This window comes from Macrotis lagotis, chromosome 1 (genome assembly GCF_037893015.1).
Source record: "Macrotis lagotis isolate mMagLag1 chromosome 1, bilby.v1.9.chrom.fasta, whole genome shotgun sequence".
Lineage (NCBI taxonomy): Eukaryota > Metazoa > Chordata > Mammalia > Peramelemorphia > Peramelidae > Macrotis > Macrotis lagotis.
Window position 1 is genome coordinate 362,705,309 of NC_133658.1, and position 16,461 is coordinate 362,721,769.

The 16,461-nt window shown below is 36.3% G+C and overlaps 1 protein-coding gene across 6 annotated transcripts in view; it reads left to right on the forward strand.

Moving 5' to 3' along the window:
- Positions 1-16,461, forward strand: part of UIMC1 (ubiquitin interaction motif containing 1) — a 140,990-nt gene that overhangs the window by 23,174 nt on the left and 101,355 nt on the right. The gene's annotated exons all lie outside the window — the stretch shown is intronic.

The following is a 16,461-nucleotide window of genomic DNA, read 5'->3' on the forward strand; positions in this document are numbered from 1 at the left end:
TCCAGTCTCTGTGCTTTACTACCTGTGCAATATATTACTTAAGTTCTCTGATCCTCACTTTCCTAAGGAGGTGGACTGGATGAGGTCTGAAATTGCTTCAGCATTTTATAGTTACAATTTATAAATTATTCCTACTTATTTTTGGATTCAGGTTATGTTTTTGATGTCATTTGCTCTCTATTTTTTTCTCTAAATATATTATGGTACAGTTGGTAGAAAGCTTGATTCAGAGCCAGAACATCCAGAGTTCAAGTCTTTGTCCTGGCATAAATTGTGTATACCTTCAACTCTCTTTTAATGTCTAGTTGTGAATCTTCATTGGTTGGAATTTATCAGGTCCAAGGTAAAATTTGTTTTGACAAACCTAGTAAAACCTAATAAAAAACTTTTGAAAATAATCTTTACTTAAAGAACTTAAGCAAAACTACTTAATTGTAATTGCTGTTGATGCTATATGTAATTCAACAAGTTTGCTACTTTCCACTTTTTTAGTTTACTTTTTTAAAAATAAGCTTTTATTGATTCTTCAGCTTCTTACATCATCATAATTATTCCAGGTATTCTTTCCCTTTCTCCCCAGATATTCATACTATATAAAAAAAAGTATTGGTTAAAAAGAAAAAATCAGCATAACTGATCAATACATTACTGAAATTCAAAACCATGCACTATGTAACAGTAATGAACCTTTCCCTTCTTAAAGGGTGGATTGGAGGTGTCTTCTTACATATCTTCTTTTGATCATTATAATTTTGTTATATGCACTTGAATTTTTGGTATTTAGTTCTTTCCTTTTGCATCGCTATAGTTAATGGGTATGTTGCTTTCTTTGCTCTACTTAACTCTGTATCAGTGTAGGGAGGTCTCTATCAAGCTTCAATGTATTTGTTGCATGAGTTATTTCTTACAGGATACTAGTATTACATTACATGTATCACATTTTTTGTAGTCATTTTCAATTGACTGACATCGCTTTGTTTGCAGTTCTTTACTATTACAAAAAGTGCTGCTATAATATATTAGTATATATGAGAACTTTTTTCATATCAGTGGTTTTCTTGAGATACAAGCCTCATATTCACATCTCTGAAACAAAAACTATGGACATTTTAGACACTTTATTTGCATAATTCCAAATTGCTTTCCAAAAATAGTTGTATGAAGTCACAGTTCCACCAACAGTGCATCAGTTTGCCTGTCTTCCCTCAATCCCTCCAACATTGCCTTTCCCTATCCTTTTGTCATCTTTACCAGTGTTCAAGCTACCAAGTGAATTTTCAGTGTTTTGATTTACATTTCTCTTTTTTATTAATTATTTGGAACATTCTTTCCTGTGGTTGTGAATACTTTGCAGAACTTAAGCTTATAAATATATTTATTATTTATTTATCTTAAATGCCAAAGCCTTATAGAACAATTTGCTAAAAAAAATTTTTTCCCATTTCATCATTGTTCTAGATGCACTAATTTTGTCTGTGTAGCAGCTTTTCATTTTCATGTAATTAGTTACCTGTTTTATTTTCTATAATTGTTACTATCCCTCATCTCTTATCTTATTAATATATCTCTTATCCATAGCTGTGAGAGATATATGATTTGCTTCTTTTCTAATTTCTTTTATAAAATGATATTCAATATTAAGGACATACATCCATTTGGAATGTAAAATGGTGGTCTAAGCATAATTTCTGCCAAGCTGTTTTCTAGTTTTCCCCAGAAGTTTTTTTTTTTTAGTTAAAAGAAAATCAAATAAAGAAATTTTTCCCTAGTTAATTTATATTTTCCAATTTCTCAGATTCTTAGTTATTGATTTCTTTTGTTTCTACCTCTCCCTTGTCTAGTATATCTCATTGAACTACCTCTGCATTTTTTTTTTTTTAGGTTTTTGTAAGGCAAATGGGGTTAAGTGGCTTGCCCAAGGCCACACAGCTAGGTAATTATTAAGTGTCTGAGACTGGATTTGAACCCAGGTACTCCTGACTCCAGGGCTGGTGCTTTATCCACTACGCCACCTAGCCGCCCCTACTTCTCCATTTTTAACTAATATCATCAGATAGTTTTGATGACTGCTGCTTAATAAGTAGTCTGGAAGTACTATTTCCCTCTTTGTCCCTATATTTCATTTATTTCCTTTGATAGTCTAAATCTTTAATTGTATTGTTATTTTCTCAAGTTCTGTGATATTCAATTAGGCTATGTCCTGGAGTGGTTCTGGTAAAAGTAACTGAGAAGGATACCTTGTACAGTATACACTCACTGTAATAAACATAATTGTACAAGTCACGCCACCAATCACCTGACTGGTCAGAGTGGACCTCTGATACTGAAGGATTTACTATTAAAACACAAATTCTGAATGTCTTTTCCAGTGATAAGATCATGTCTGTTTCTGTTAAATTATTTGAGAGTGCTAAGTCCTTTGGTGGTAAGAGCTTTCTTTTTTGGGTCTTTAGTAGTTTGTGACTGCTAAGGAAGTAGGGGATGTATCACTGTAGTGGTAGTTGATACTGATTTGGGGGCTCTTGGGTTTACCTTCTAGTAGGTGGTTGGTATCGTTGAAGCATAGGTGTCTTCTCTCCTTCAACACTAAACCCTAAAGCTGTGTGCTTTAGGTTTCTCTAGGGGAAAACTGGTTCCCAGGGGACCAAGCAGGAGACATCACCACAGCTGAAAAAACAACTTTGTTAACTGCATAAAGGAAGACATTTCTTCCTCTTCCTCCTCCCCTCTCCCCCTCCCCTCCCCCTCCCCCTCCCCCCTCCTCCTCCTTTTTTAGTTTTTTGCAAGGCAATGAGGTTAAGTGGCTTGTCCAAGGCCACACAGCTAGGTAATTATTAAGTGTCTGAGGCCGGAATTGAACTCAGGTACTCCCGACTCCACCTCACTCACCTTCACCTGCCCCCCCCTTTTTAAATTAAAGGTTTTATTTATTTTGAATTTTATAATTTTTCTCATCTTACTTCCCTTCCCCCCCAAAAGCAATTTGTCAATCTTTACATTGTTTCTATGTTGTACATTGATCCAAATTGAGTGTGATGAAAGAGAAATCATATCCTTAAGGAAGAAACATAAAGTATAAGAGATAACAAGATCAGACAATAAGATATTAGTTTTTTTCATAAATTAAAGGGAATAGTCTTTGAACTTTGTTCAAACTCCATAGTTCTTTATCTGAATACAGATGGTATTCTCCATCACAGACAGCCCTAAACTGTGCCAGATTATTGCACTGATAGAATGAGCAAGTCCATCAAGGTTGATCATCGCCCCCATGTTGCTGATAGGGTATACAGTGCTTTTCTGGTTCTGCTTATCTCTCAGCATCAGTTCATGCAAATCCCTCCAGGCTTCCCTGAATTCCCATCCCTCCTGGTTTCTAATAGAACAATAGTATTCTGTGACATATATATACCACAGTTTGCTAAGCCATTCCCCAATTGAAGGACATTTTCTTGATTTCCAATTCTTTGCCACCACAAACAGGGCTGCTATGAATATTTTTGTACAAGTGATGTTTTTACCCTTTTTCATCATCTCTTCAGGGTATAGACCCAGTAGTGGTATTGTTGGATCAAAGGGTATGCACATTTTTGTTGCCCTTTGGGTGTAGTTCCAAATTTCTTTCCAGAAAGGTTGGATGAGTTCACAGCTCCACCAGCAATGTAATAGTGTCCTAGATTTCCCACAACCCTTCCAAGAATGATTTTTATCCTTTCTGGTCACATTGGTCAGTCTGAGATGTGTGAGGTGATACCTCAGAGAAGCTTTAATTTGCATTTCTCTAATAATTAATGATTTGGGGCAATTTTTCATATGACTATGGATTGCTTTGATCTCATCTGGAAATTACCTTTGCATATCCTTTGACCATTTGTCAACTGGGGAATGGCTTTTTTTTTATATGAGTCAGTTCTCTTTATATTTTAGAAATTAGTCCTGTGTCAGAAACATTAGTTGTAAAGATTGTTTCCCAGTTTACTATATTTCTTTTGATCTTGGTTACAGTGGGTTTTACCTGTGAAAAAGCTTTTTAATTTAATATAATCGAAATCATCTAGTTTGCTTTTAGTGTTGTTCTCCAAGAACCAAGAACCTGGGAATCAGAGTATGCCCCTGAGTGATTATATTTGATTCTGTGTTATTGTTTGCCACTATTAATTTCTAAATGCCTTTAAGATGTAGGATCATAGGATTTAGAAGTGATTGGTACCTTAAGGATTATCCTCTTTAATATCATTATTTTATAGAAGGAGACACTGATACCTAGAATGGTGAAGTTATTTAAGGTAGTAAATTGCAGAGCTCATATTTGAACTGAGATTCTCTGAATCTACATCAAGGGTCTTTTTCACTGTACTGTAAAATACACTGATATATGTGAATCTTTCTGAAAAGTCTATTCTTGTAGAATTACCCCTTTGAAAATTTTGGTAGGAGTATCTGTCATACTGCCAGAAGAAATTTGCTCACATGGGTCACTTACCAGTTAGATTTTGTATGAAAGCAGTTCTTGTGGCTAGTTGATGAATTGGATTTATCTATCTCTGTCTATTTCAATTTTTACATACTCTATTTTAAGATACTCAGCTGTCACTTTGAAGTATTCCTGTTGGATAAAAGCCTTTTCCTTCCTGAGACATTGAAAAACTGTTTCAGGATGCCATAATATTTTTTCAGTTTTTTAGATAATCACTTATTGAATCTGCAGCTTTTTTGTGTGTTAATGTATCTATATCCTTTTAAAACATGTCCTATAGTTCAGTTACCACTTTGCTGAAAATTAAAAAGGTTTTTTGACAGTAATATTTTTCCTCCCCTCCATTTATACATTTTCCAAGTTTTGGATTACTGATGAACTTGATTTAATGTTATGTTCTCTTTATTTCTTATCAGTTTCTTATACAGATTTTTGTTGCTGCTGTTCTTTTCAGTCATATCTGACTCTGACTCTATATTGAGACTTTCTTGACAGAGATATTAAAGGTTTGCCATTTCCTTCTCCAGGTCATTTCACATATTAGGAAAGGAGATAAACAGTATTAAGTGACTTCAGGGTCACATAGCTGCTAAGTATCTGAAACCATATTTGAACTTATGAAAGTCTTTCTGATTTCAGACTTGGTACTTCTGTAGTTAAAGATGTTATATATTGATGCTCTTTTCTAATTTTTTTTTGTATTTTTATTGCTACCTACTTAAAACCTCTCTCATATTTTTCTACCACTCCCCTCCCCCCAAAAAACCCCCTTTTTCTTTTATTAATTTAGTATTGGCAAGCAAAGCTAATGTACATTGGGTTGGTTTGAGAATATGTTTCATTTTGTATCTTTCGCACATTGACTCTGCTAAGAAAGAAGACGGTGTAAATCATCTGTAATTGTGATTGGCCATTGAATCAATCTTGATTTTTTTCTGTTTGTTTATTCCTCGTCAGAATTATAGTTGAGTAAATTGTTCTAGTTCTATTCATTTCATTTTGCATCAGTTCATAGAAATTCTTTCAGATTTCTCTGAATCTTTTCCATTTGTTATTTATAATTGTCATAGATTGCCCTTTATTCTATTACATAAATTACTTGGGAAAGAACTTCTATTTTGTGATAACTCCTGGGAAAAATGGAAAGCCATCTGACAGAAATTAAAGCTTGGGCCAACAACTGGTACCACATTCCACAGTATATTTTAAGTTGATAATAGATCTTAATATTAAAGATTGTATTATTAAAAAAATGAGAAGAGAAGTAGATCACATTAGGTAGGTAATGTATTATTCATCAAATGAGCGATAGAGGCAATTTTAAAATATAAGGTAGAGGGGCAGCTAGGTGGTGCAGTGGATAGAGCACCGGCCCTGGAGTCAGGAGGACCTGAGTTCAAGTCCTGTCTCAGACACTTAATAATAATTATCTAGGTGTGTGGCCTTGGGCAAGCCACTTAACCCCATTTGGCTTGCAAAAACCTAAAAAAAAAAATAAGGTAGATAACTGATTGAAATTGAAAAGCTTCTGTAGGCAGAATGAATGCATCTTAGAAGGAAAGCAAATGAATGGGGGAAAGATCTTTGTATCACATTTCTTGGATAAGAGTTAAATATCCAAAATATATAAACAATTCATTAATAAAGACCAGAAGCTATTTTTCAATAGGTAAGTGGTCAGAGGACATTAACAAACTTTTCAAAAGAAGAATTGTCATTAACTCCGTAAAAGAATGTTCAAAATCAATAAGAGAAATGCAAATCAGAGTAGCCTTGATGTTTTCTTCTTTTTTTTTGAATTTTGAGGGTTTTTTCCAATTGATATTTTATTTTTCCAATTATAAGTAATGAAAGTTTTATCCATATACATAGGTATATTTTTAAGTCACATAATTTCCTTTCACTCTCCCTTCCCACCCCACTCCCCTCAGCGACAGTCTGGTGAATATTGTACACACACATTTCTGTTTAACATATTTACAGATTAAGTCGTTTTCTATATGAGAAATTAAGATTAAGTAAAAGAAAGAAAACCATGAGATAAGAAAGAAAAATATAAGAGAAATTTTTAAAAAGTGAATACAGTATTCATTCAGATTCTGTAGGTTTTTTGTTTTGTTTTGTTTTTCTTCCTCTGGATGTGGATAGCATTGTCCCTAGTAGGTGTCCTAGGGTTTTCCTAGCTCTCTGAACTGCTGAGAGAAGCTGCATCCATCAAGGTTGATGAATTTGCATTGTTGTTAATGTGTACACTGTTGTCTTGGTTTTGCTCTCTCTTTGCTCAGCATCAGTTCCTGTAATTCATTCCATGCTTCTCTGCAGTTTGAACATTCATGATAACCTTGAGAACCATGATAACCTTTAATAAACATTCTGCAAATTATTAAAGATAACAGAAGATGAGAATAATCAGTATTGGAAAGGTTGTAGGAAGATAAGCCCATAATGCATTGTTGTTGAAGTGAATTTGTGCTAACATTTTGGAAAGCAGTTTGGAACTATGCAAATAAAGTGTCACATAATGTATACCTACCTTTTGATCTAGAAATTTCATTATGAGGTTTGTTAGTGTCTCCAAGGACTCCAAGGAAGCCAATGATAAGAAAGGCCCCCTACACACCAAATATTTATATTGCCCTTTTGTGATAGCAAAGAATTTGAAACACAGTAGATGTCCATTGATTAGAAATGGATAAATAAATTGTAGTACTTGAATGTTACAGAATAAGATATGCGTTATAAAAAGTGTGTAATTAATACGTAGGATCGTGCAAAAATCTACTTGAATTGATGCAGAATGAAGTAGAAAACAGTATACACAGTGCTTACAATGAAGTAACAAATTGTGACAAGTCTTTTTTTAATTTATTTTTTATTCTCATACAAATTTTTTTCTTTACATTAATAAAATATATTTGTTTACAAGTAAACAAAATACCCCTCCCCCATTGAATATAGATAGACTTGCTTGGGCAAAAAAGTAAAGGGGGAGAAAAAAAATTAAAATTAAATAATAGTAATAATTGTAGGTATGGCCAGGTGGTGCAATGGACGAAGCATCAGCCCTGGAGCCACGAGCACCTGAGTCCATATCCAGCCTCGTAAACCCAATAATCACCCAGCCATGTGACATGCAAGCCACCCGATCCCCACTGCCCTGCAAAAACCAAAAAGAAGAAAAAAAAGACCCAAAATAAAATAAAATAGTAATAATAGTAGGGGTGGCTGGGTGGCAGACAGAGCATTGGCCCTTGAGCCAGGAGCACCTGGGTCCAAATCCGGCCCCAGACACCCAATGATCACCCTGCTATGTGGACCCAGGCAGGCCACGCAGCACCACTTGCCCTGCACCCTCCCCCAAATAATAATAACAAAAAATGTGTTTCAGTCTTTGTTCCCACACCATCAACGCTGTCGTGAGTGGATCACATTCTTTATGATAAGTCCATCACAAAAGTTACTTCCATATTTTTCCAACGTTGCCATTTCTGATCGCAACTCCCTCCTTTCTTATTTCTCCAGTACCATGTACTATATTTTGTCTCTCCTTTCACTCTGACTCTGCTGTAGGGTCGCTGAGTAGCGCAGTGGATAGATCCCTGGCCCTGGGGCCAAGAAGCCCTGAGCCCCCATACCACCCCTTAGGCCGAGAATCCACCTGGCCCTATGGTCCTGGGCAGGCCATCCAATCCTAGCCCCTTGCAAGAAGTAAAAAAAGAAAATGTGTTATATCTGACCACTGTCCCCCCATGGTCCATCCTCTCCTCCTTTATTCACATCCCCACCCCTTCCCCCTGCTCCCCCCTCCTTCTTACTCCAGTTGTCTATACCCCATTGAGTATATTTGCTGTTTCCTCTCCTAGCCATCTCTGATGAGAGCAAAGGTTCCCTCATTCCCCCTTGCCTCTCCCCTTCCATATCATTGCAATAGCTCATTGTAATAAAAAAAAATCTTATTATGTGAAATAGCTTGGACTTTTCGCCCTCTCCTTTATCTTTCTCCCATTCCATTTCCCTTTTTTTCTTATTGACTCCATTTTTACATCATATTTTATCTTCCAATTCAGCTTTCTCCTGTGCTTCAACTATAAAAGCTCCCTCTACTTGCTCTATTAACTGAGATGATTCATATGAATATTATCAGTATCATTTTTCTATAATGCAGTTCATCCTCATTAAGTCCCTCATATTTTCCCCCTCTCCTCCAATCTCCATGCTTTACCTGAGTCCTGTATCTGAAGATCAAACCTTCCCTGTTCAGCTCTGGCCATTCCAAAAGGAACCTTTGAAATTCCCCTGGTTCATTGAAAGTCCATCTTTTTCCCTGGAAGAGGACATTCAGCCTTGCTGGGTAGTTCATTCTTGGCTGCATTCTAAGCTTTTTTGCCTTCTGGTATATTGTATTCCAAGCCCTCTGAGCTTCCAATGTATTTGCTGCTAAGTCCTGTGTGATCCTGATTGCAGCTCCACGATATTTGAACTGTGTCCTTCTGGCTGCTTGTAATATTTTCTCTTTGACTTGGGAGTTCTGGAACTTGGCTATAATATTCCTGGGGGTTGGTTTTTTGGGATTTCTTTCTCAGGGGGACCGGTGGATTCTCTCCATTTCTATTTTGCCCTCTGCTTCTAGAATATCAGGGCAATTTTCCTGTAGTAATTCTTTGAAAATGATGTCAAAGCTCTTTTCCTGATCATGACTTTCATGTATTCCAATAATTTTAAAATTATCTTTCCTAAGTCTGTTTTCCATATCAGTTGTTTTTTCAATGAGATATTTCACATTTTCTTCTAATTTTTCATTTTTTTGGTTTTGAAGTATTGATTCCTGATTTCTGGTAAATTCATCAATCTCCCTGAATTCTGTTCTTTGTCTGAAGGATTTATTCTCCTCAGAGAGTTTTCTTATCTCTTTTTCCATCTGGCCAATTTTGCTTTTTAAAGCATTCTTCTCCTCAATAACTTTTTGAACTGTTTTATCCATTTGACCTAAGCTGTTTTTTAGCATGCTATTTTCTTCAGCATTTTTTTGGATTTCCTTGACTAAGCTGCTGACTTCATTTTCATGTTTTTCCTGCATCTCTCTCCTTTCTTTTCCCAGTTTTTCTTCTAACTCCCTCATTTGATTTTCAGTCTTTTTTGAGCTCTGTCATAGCCTGAGCCCAATTTCTGTTTTTTCTTGGAGTCTTTAGATGCAGGAGCTTGTGCTTCCTCATCTTCAGACTGAGTATTTTGATCCTTCTTGGGCTCATTTGCAAAATATTTCTCAATGGTCTTCCTCTTGTTTCTTTGTTTGTTCATTTTCCCAGCCTAAGCTTGTTTTTTGGGGGCGCTTCCTGAGCTTTTGGGACACTCCCACAAGGGTCTCAGTGTGTGAGGTTCTGTCTTCCCTCCTGGTCTGTGAATGACCATAGGCGCCCCCTTCTGCCACGGGGCTGAGGTGTGGGGGGCCCTAGACTGCGATCAGGATCTGAATGTGGTCAGAGATCCAGAGTCCTGTTCCAGGGGCAGAGGACAGAGCTCTGCAATCTCTCTTCACTCCCCTCCCTCAGCTCAATGGGCTCATGCCCTGGGGTTCCTGCTTACCGGCTTCACCTGCTTCTGTTTCCTGCTCTGGGCTGCCGAAAGTCCAGAGGTCCCCTGCTTTTCCCCCACTTTGTGCCGGTGCTCCCCGGGGTGCAGCTCAGGAGACTCCCCCGCTGCTGTGAGCTGAGGCTCCCAGCGCCCTGGGGCTGCTTCTGGGAGGCTGAGGTTCTTTGGCTCTGGTGGGCCACCCCTCTGGAAGGCTGCCCCCCCCCCCAGCCCCGGGGAGCAGAGCCTTTCTGCTCTTTTCCAGGTTACCTTGAGTAGGAGAACTGCCTCACTGGGTCCCTTTGTGGGTTCTGTCTCTCGAAAGTTTAGTTAGAGTCCTTAGTTTATGAGTTTTTATCAGAGAGCTCCTAAGACTCGATCCCTTCATGTCGCCATCTTGACTCCGCCCCGTGACGTCTTACAAATTATAAATTAAAAGTTTGAGAATTATAAAGAACAACCTTGACATATGAAAGAAGAAATGTGAAAAACACTCCCATCCCTCGCCTCTGTACAGGTGGGATGTTCACAAGTGTTACACATAGCATGTTTTTAGTCTTTTTCATTTTATTGATCAGATTGATTTTTTTCCTTTTTTTAATTAAAAAAATGCTGCTGCTGTGGAAGAAGAATTAGAACAAAGTAGGGGAAACCACGAGAAAGAAATAACAAAAAATAAAAGAAATTTTGAAAGTGGACATAGTATGCTTTGCTCTGCATTCAGATTATATAGTTTTTTCCCTGGATATGGATAGTATTTTCCATAACAGGTCTCTCAGGATTGTCCTTAATCACTGAACTGAGAGGAGCTGCATCCATTATAGTTGATCATCTCACAATGTTGCTGTTATGTGTACAATGTTCTCATGGTTCTGCTTAATTCACTCAGCATCAGTTCATGAAAGTCTTTCTAGTCATTCCTAATATCCAGCCACTCATAATTTTTTGGAGAAGAGTAATATTTGATGGAATACATTCCTATACCTCAGTTTGTTCAATCATTCCCTTTTTGATGGGCATCCTCTCCATTTCCAATTCTTTATTGCAACAAAAAGAACTGCTATAGATATTTTTATATGGTGTGGGTCTTTTCTCCTTTTTTATGATCTCTTTGAGTTATAGACCTAGTAGTGGTACTGTTGGATCAAAGGGTATGCACAATTTTATTGCCCTTTGAGCATAGTTCTAAATTGCTCTCCAGAATGATTGGATCAGTTCACAACTCCACTAAAGTACATTAGTGTACCAGTTTTCCCATATTCTCTCCAAAATTGATCATTTTCCTTTTTTTTTTGTCATAATAGGCTACCTCATAGATGTGTGGTAGTACCTTAGAGTTGTTATTATTTGCATTTTTTTGTATGGAAAAGTGATTTAGAGCATATTTTTAAGTTATATTATTTCCTTCCACCCTACCTTCGAACCCCTTCCATTCCACACTGAACAGTCAGGTGAATATTGTACATACACATTTCTGTTGTTTACAGATTAGTCATTTTAGATATGAAGAATTATGATTAAGGGAAACAAAAGAAAATCATGGGATAGGAAACAAATACATAAGAGAAATTTTTTTAAAAACTGAATATAATGTTTGCTAGATTCTGAATGGTTTTTTTGTTTGTTTTGTTTTGTTTTTCATCCTCTGGGGATAGTATTGTCCATAGTTGGTTTAATAGGATTGCCCTAGCTCTCTGAAATACTGAGAGGAAATGTATCTCAAGATTGTTCAACTTACAGTGTTGTTGTTAATGTGTTGAATATTCTCTTGGTTCATCTCCCTTTGCTCAGCATCAGATCCTGTAATTCACTCCATATTTCTCCAGAGTCCAACCATTCATGGTTTCTTATAGAGCAATAATGTTCCTTAACATTCATATAACGTAACTTGTTCAACCATTCCCCAATTGGTGGGCATCCCCTCAATTTCCAATTCTTTGCTACTACAAAAGGAGCTGCTATGGATGTTTTGGAACATGTGAGACTTTCCCCATTTTTTTATGATTTCTTCTGGATATAGGTCTAGTATTGGAATTGTTGGGTCAAAGAGTATGATCAGTTTTATTGCTCTTTGGGCATATTGCTCACCAGAATGGTTGGATCAATTCACAGCTAATATATTATTGTCTCAATTCTCCCACAACCTCTCCAACATTGATCATTTTCCCTTTTTTGTCAACTTAGCCAATCTGATAGGTGATACCTCATAGTTGTTTTTATTTGCATTTCTCTAATCAATAATGATTTGTAGCATTTTTTTTATGGTTTTAAATAGCTTTAATTTCTTCATTTCAAAATTGTTCATATCCTTTGATCATTTATTGCTTGCTCTCAGTACCTCCCCCTCAAAACACTATAAAAACTGTATCCCCTGAACACTCAGGTACTGTCTAATTTGGGTACTCAATCCCCAGACAGTCCCTGGGAATAAAGATCTCCAACCTCATCAAATTCTGGTCTCTGTCTCGCTCTTTGGGTACAACATATAATCATTTCATCTGCAAAGAGTGAAAGCTTTGCTTCCTCATTGCCAATTCTGATTCCTTCAATTTCTTTTTTTTCTTATTGCTAATGCTAATACTATATTGAATAGTAATGTTTCACCCCTGATATTATTGGAAATGTCCTAGTTTACCTCTATTACATAAAATATTTGTTGATGGTTTTTAGATAGATACTACTTTAAGGGAAAATGTGCTTTATTCTAAACTTTCTAGTGTTTTTAATAGGAATGGATGTTGTATTTTATCAAAGACTTTTTCTACATCTATTGAGATAATCAATATCATTTTTGTTGGTTTTACTATTGATATATTCAGTTATGCTGAGTGTTTTTCTAATATTGAACTATCCCTGTCTACCAGGTATAAATTCTACCTGATCATGGTGTATTATCCTTGTAGTAATAACTTGCTGTAATCTCTTTATTAAAATAATATTTAAGATTTTTGAATCAGTGTTCATTAGGGAGATTGGTGTGTAATTTTCTTTGTTTTTGATTCTTACTGGTTTAGGTGTTAGCACCATATTGGTGTCATAAAAGGAATTTTTCTCCTCTTTTTAAAAAATAGTTTATGTAGAATAGGAATTAATTATTCTTTAAATGTTTGGTAGAATTCACTTGCAAATCCATCTAGACCTGGAGACTTTTTTTTTTAGGTATTTTGCAGGGCATATGGAATTAAGTGGCTTGCCCAAGGCCACACAGCTAGGTAATTATTAAATGTCTGGGACCAGATTTGAACTCAGGTACTCCTGACTCCAGGGCTGGTGCTTATCCACTGCGCCACCTAGCCTCCCCTTGGAGACTTTTTCTTTAGGGAGTTTATTGATGATTTCTTCAATTTCTTTTTCTGAAAATATTTAAATATTTTATTTCCTCTTCTGTTAATCTGGGCAATTTGTATTTTTGCAAATATTCATCCATTTCACTCAGGTTATTAAATTTATTGGCATACAGTTTGGCAAAAATTGATCTGAATTCTCTCTTTAATTTTCCCTTTATAGGGTTAGTTCACCGTTACATTTTTCATCTTTCTTTTGTTAATCAGATTAAACAAAATTTAATCTATTTTATTTTTTTTCATAATACCAACTCTTTGTTTTATTTATGAGATCAGTAGTTTTTTTGTTTACAGTTTTATTAATCTCTCCCTTGATTTTCAGAATTTCTAATTTGGTATTTAATTGGGGATCTCTAATTTGTTCTTTTCTAGCTTTTTTAGTTACATGCCTAATTCATTGATCTCCTCTTTCTCTATTATTCATTTAGGCATTTAGTGATATAAAATTTCCCCTCAAAACTGCCTTGGCTATATCCCATTAATTTTGTTATGTTGTCTCATTGTTATCATCTTCAATATAATTATTATTTTTATGATTTGGTGTTTGGTCCATTCGTTATTTAAAATTAAGTTAATTAGTTTCCAATTAATTTTTGATTTATCTTTCCCATGACCTTTATTACATGTAATTTTTAATGAATCATAGACTGAAAAGTATGCATTCATTATTTCTGCTTTTCTCCATTTGATTATAAGATTTTTAATGCCCTAGTACATTGTCAGTTTTGGCATAGGTACCATATATACTGCAGAGAAAAAGGTATATTCTTTTCTATTCCCATTCAGTTTTCTCCAGAGATCTATCATATCTAAGTTTTCAAAGACTTTATTCGCCTTCTTGTTTATTTTGTGGTTAGATTTATGTAGTTCTGAGAGAGGGAGGTTGAGGTCCCCTATTGTTAAAGTTTTGTTGTCTATGTCTCCTTGTAATTCACTTAGCTTATCCTCTAGGAATTTGGATGCTATACCACTAGGTGCATACGTGTTTAATAATAATACAGCTTCATTACCTAAGTTGCCTTTTAAGAAGATGTAGTTTCTTCCTTCCTTATCCTGTTTAATGAGATCAAGTTTTGCTTTTGCTTTATCTGAGATCAGGATTGCTACCCCTGACCATTAATTAATTAATTAATTGATTGATTGATTGATTAAGTTTTAGCAAGGCAACGGGGTTAAGTGACTTGCCCATGGTCACACAACTAGGTAATTATTAAGTGTCTGAGGCTAGATTTGAACTCAGGTCCTCCTGACTCCAGGGCCAGCACTACCAACTGCCCCCTACGCCTGATTTTTTTTACTTCAGCTGAAGCATAATATATTTTGCTCTATCCTTTTACTTTTACTCTTTGTGTATCTCTCTGCTTCAAATGTGTTTCTTGCAAACTACATATTGTAGGATTCTGGTTTTTAAATCATTTTACTATCTGTTTCCAATTTATGAGAGAGTTTGGCCCATTCAGTTTATAGTTAAGATTACTAATTTTGTTTTTCTCTCCATGCTTTCTTTACCCATTTATATTTTTCTCTTTCCTTTCCTCTTATTCCTCCTCACCAAAATTTTACTCCCTTTCCTCTTTAACTTTTCTTTTAGAATTTAACTTTCCGTTTATTTTCACTTATACCTTCACATTCTCTTTTATTAAGTCCCTTTTTCTCTTTTCTTTCCCTTTTTCCTCCTCCCTTCCCTGTAAAGTAGTATAGATTTTTTTCATATGGCTATGGATTGCTTTGATCTCATCTGTAAATTGCTTTTGCATATCCTTTGACCATTTGTCATCTGGGGAATGGCTTTTTGTTGTAAAAATATGACTCATTTCTCTATACATTTTAGAAATGAGTCCTTTGTCAGAATCATTAGTTGTAAAAATTGTTTCCCAATTTACTACATTTCTTGGTTACAATGATTTTATCTGTGCAAAAACTTTTTAATTTAATGTAATCAAAATCATTCTAATTGTTTTTTTGGTGATGTTCTCCAACTCTTCCTTAGTCATAAACTGCTCCCCTTTCCATAGATCTGACAGGTAAACTAGTCCTTGATCTTCTAATTTGCTTATATTATTGTTTTTTATGTCTAAGTCCTGTAACCATTTGGATCTTATCTTGGTAAAGGGTGTGTGTCAGGTGTTGGTCTAATCTAAGTTTCTTCCATACATATCCAGCCCCATACACCCAACAATCACCCAGATGTATGACATGCAAGCCACCCCAACCCCACTGCCCTGCAAAAACCAAAAAAAAAGAAAAACAATCCAAAATGAAATAGTAATAATAGTAGGGGTGGCTGGGTGACAGACAGAGCATTGGCCCTTGAGCCAGGGGCACCTGGGTCCAAATATGGCCTCAGACACCCAGTGGTCACCCTGCTATGCAGCCCCAGGCAGGCCACCCAGCCCCATTTGCCCTGCAGCCCCCACCAAATTAATAATAATAAAAAATATGCTAGAGTCTTTGTTCCAACACCAACAACTCTGTTGCGGGTGGATCACATTCTTTATGATAAGTCCAGGGCAAAAGTTACTTCCATATTTTTTCACCGTTGCCATTGCTGATCGCAGCTCCCTCCTTTGGTATTTCTCCACTACCATGTACTATATTTTCTCTCTCCTTTCACTCTGACTCTGCTATAGGGTAGCTGAGTGGCACAGCAGACAGATCCCTGGCCCTGGGGCCAAGAGGCCCCGAGCCCCCCTACTGCCCCTTAGGCCCGGCATCCACCTGGCCCTATGGTCCCGGACAGGCTATCCAATCCCAGCCCCTTGCAAGTAGTAATAAAGAAAATGTGTTATATCTGACCACTCTCCCACCATGGTCCATCCTCTCCTCCATCACTCACATCCCCCCCCCCCTCCTCCTGTCCCCCCCTTTTCTTATTTCAGATGCCTATACCCAATTGAGTATATATGCTCTTTCCTCTCCTAGCCACCTCTGATGAGAGCAAAGATTCCCTCATTCCCCCTTGTCTTTCCCCCTTCCATATCATTGTAATAGCTCATTGTAATAAAGAAAAATCTTATTATATGAAATATCTTGGCCTATTCCCTCTCTCCTTTCTCTTTCTCCCATTACATT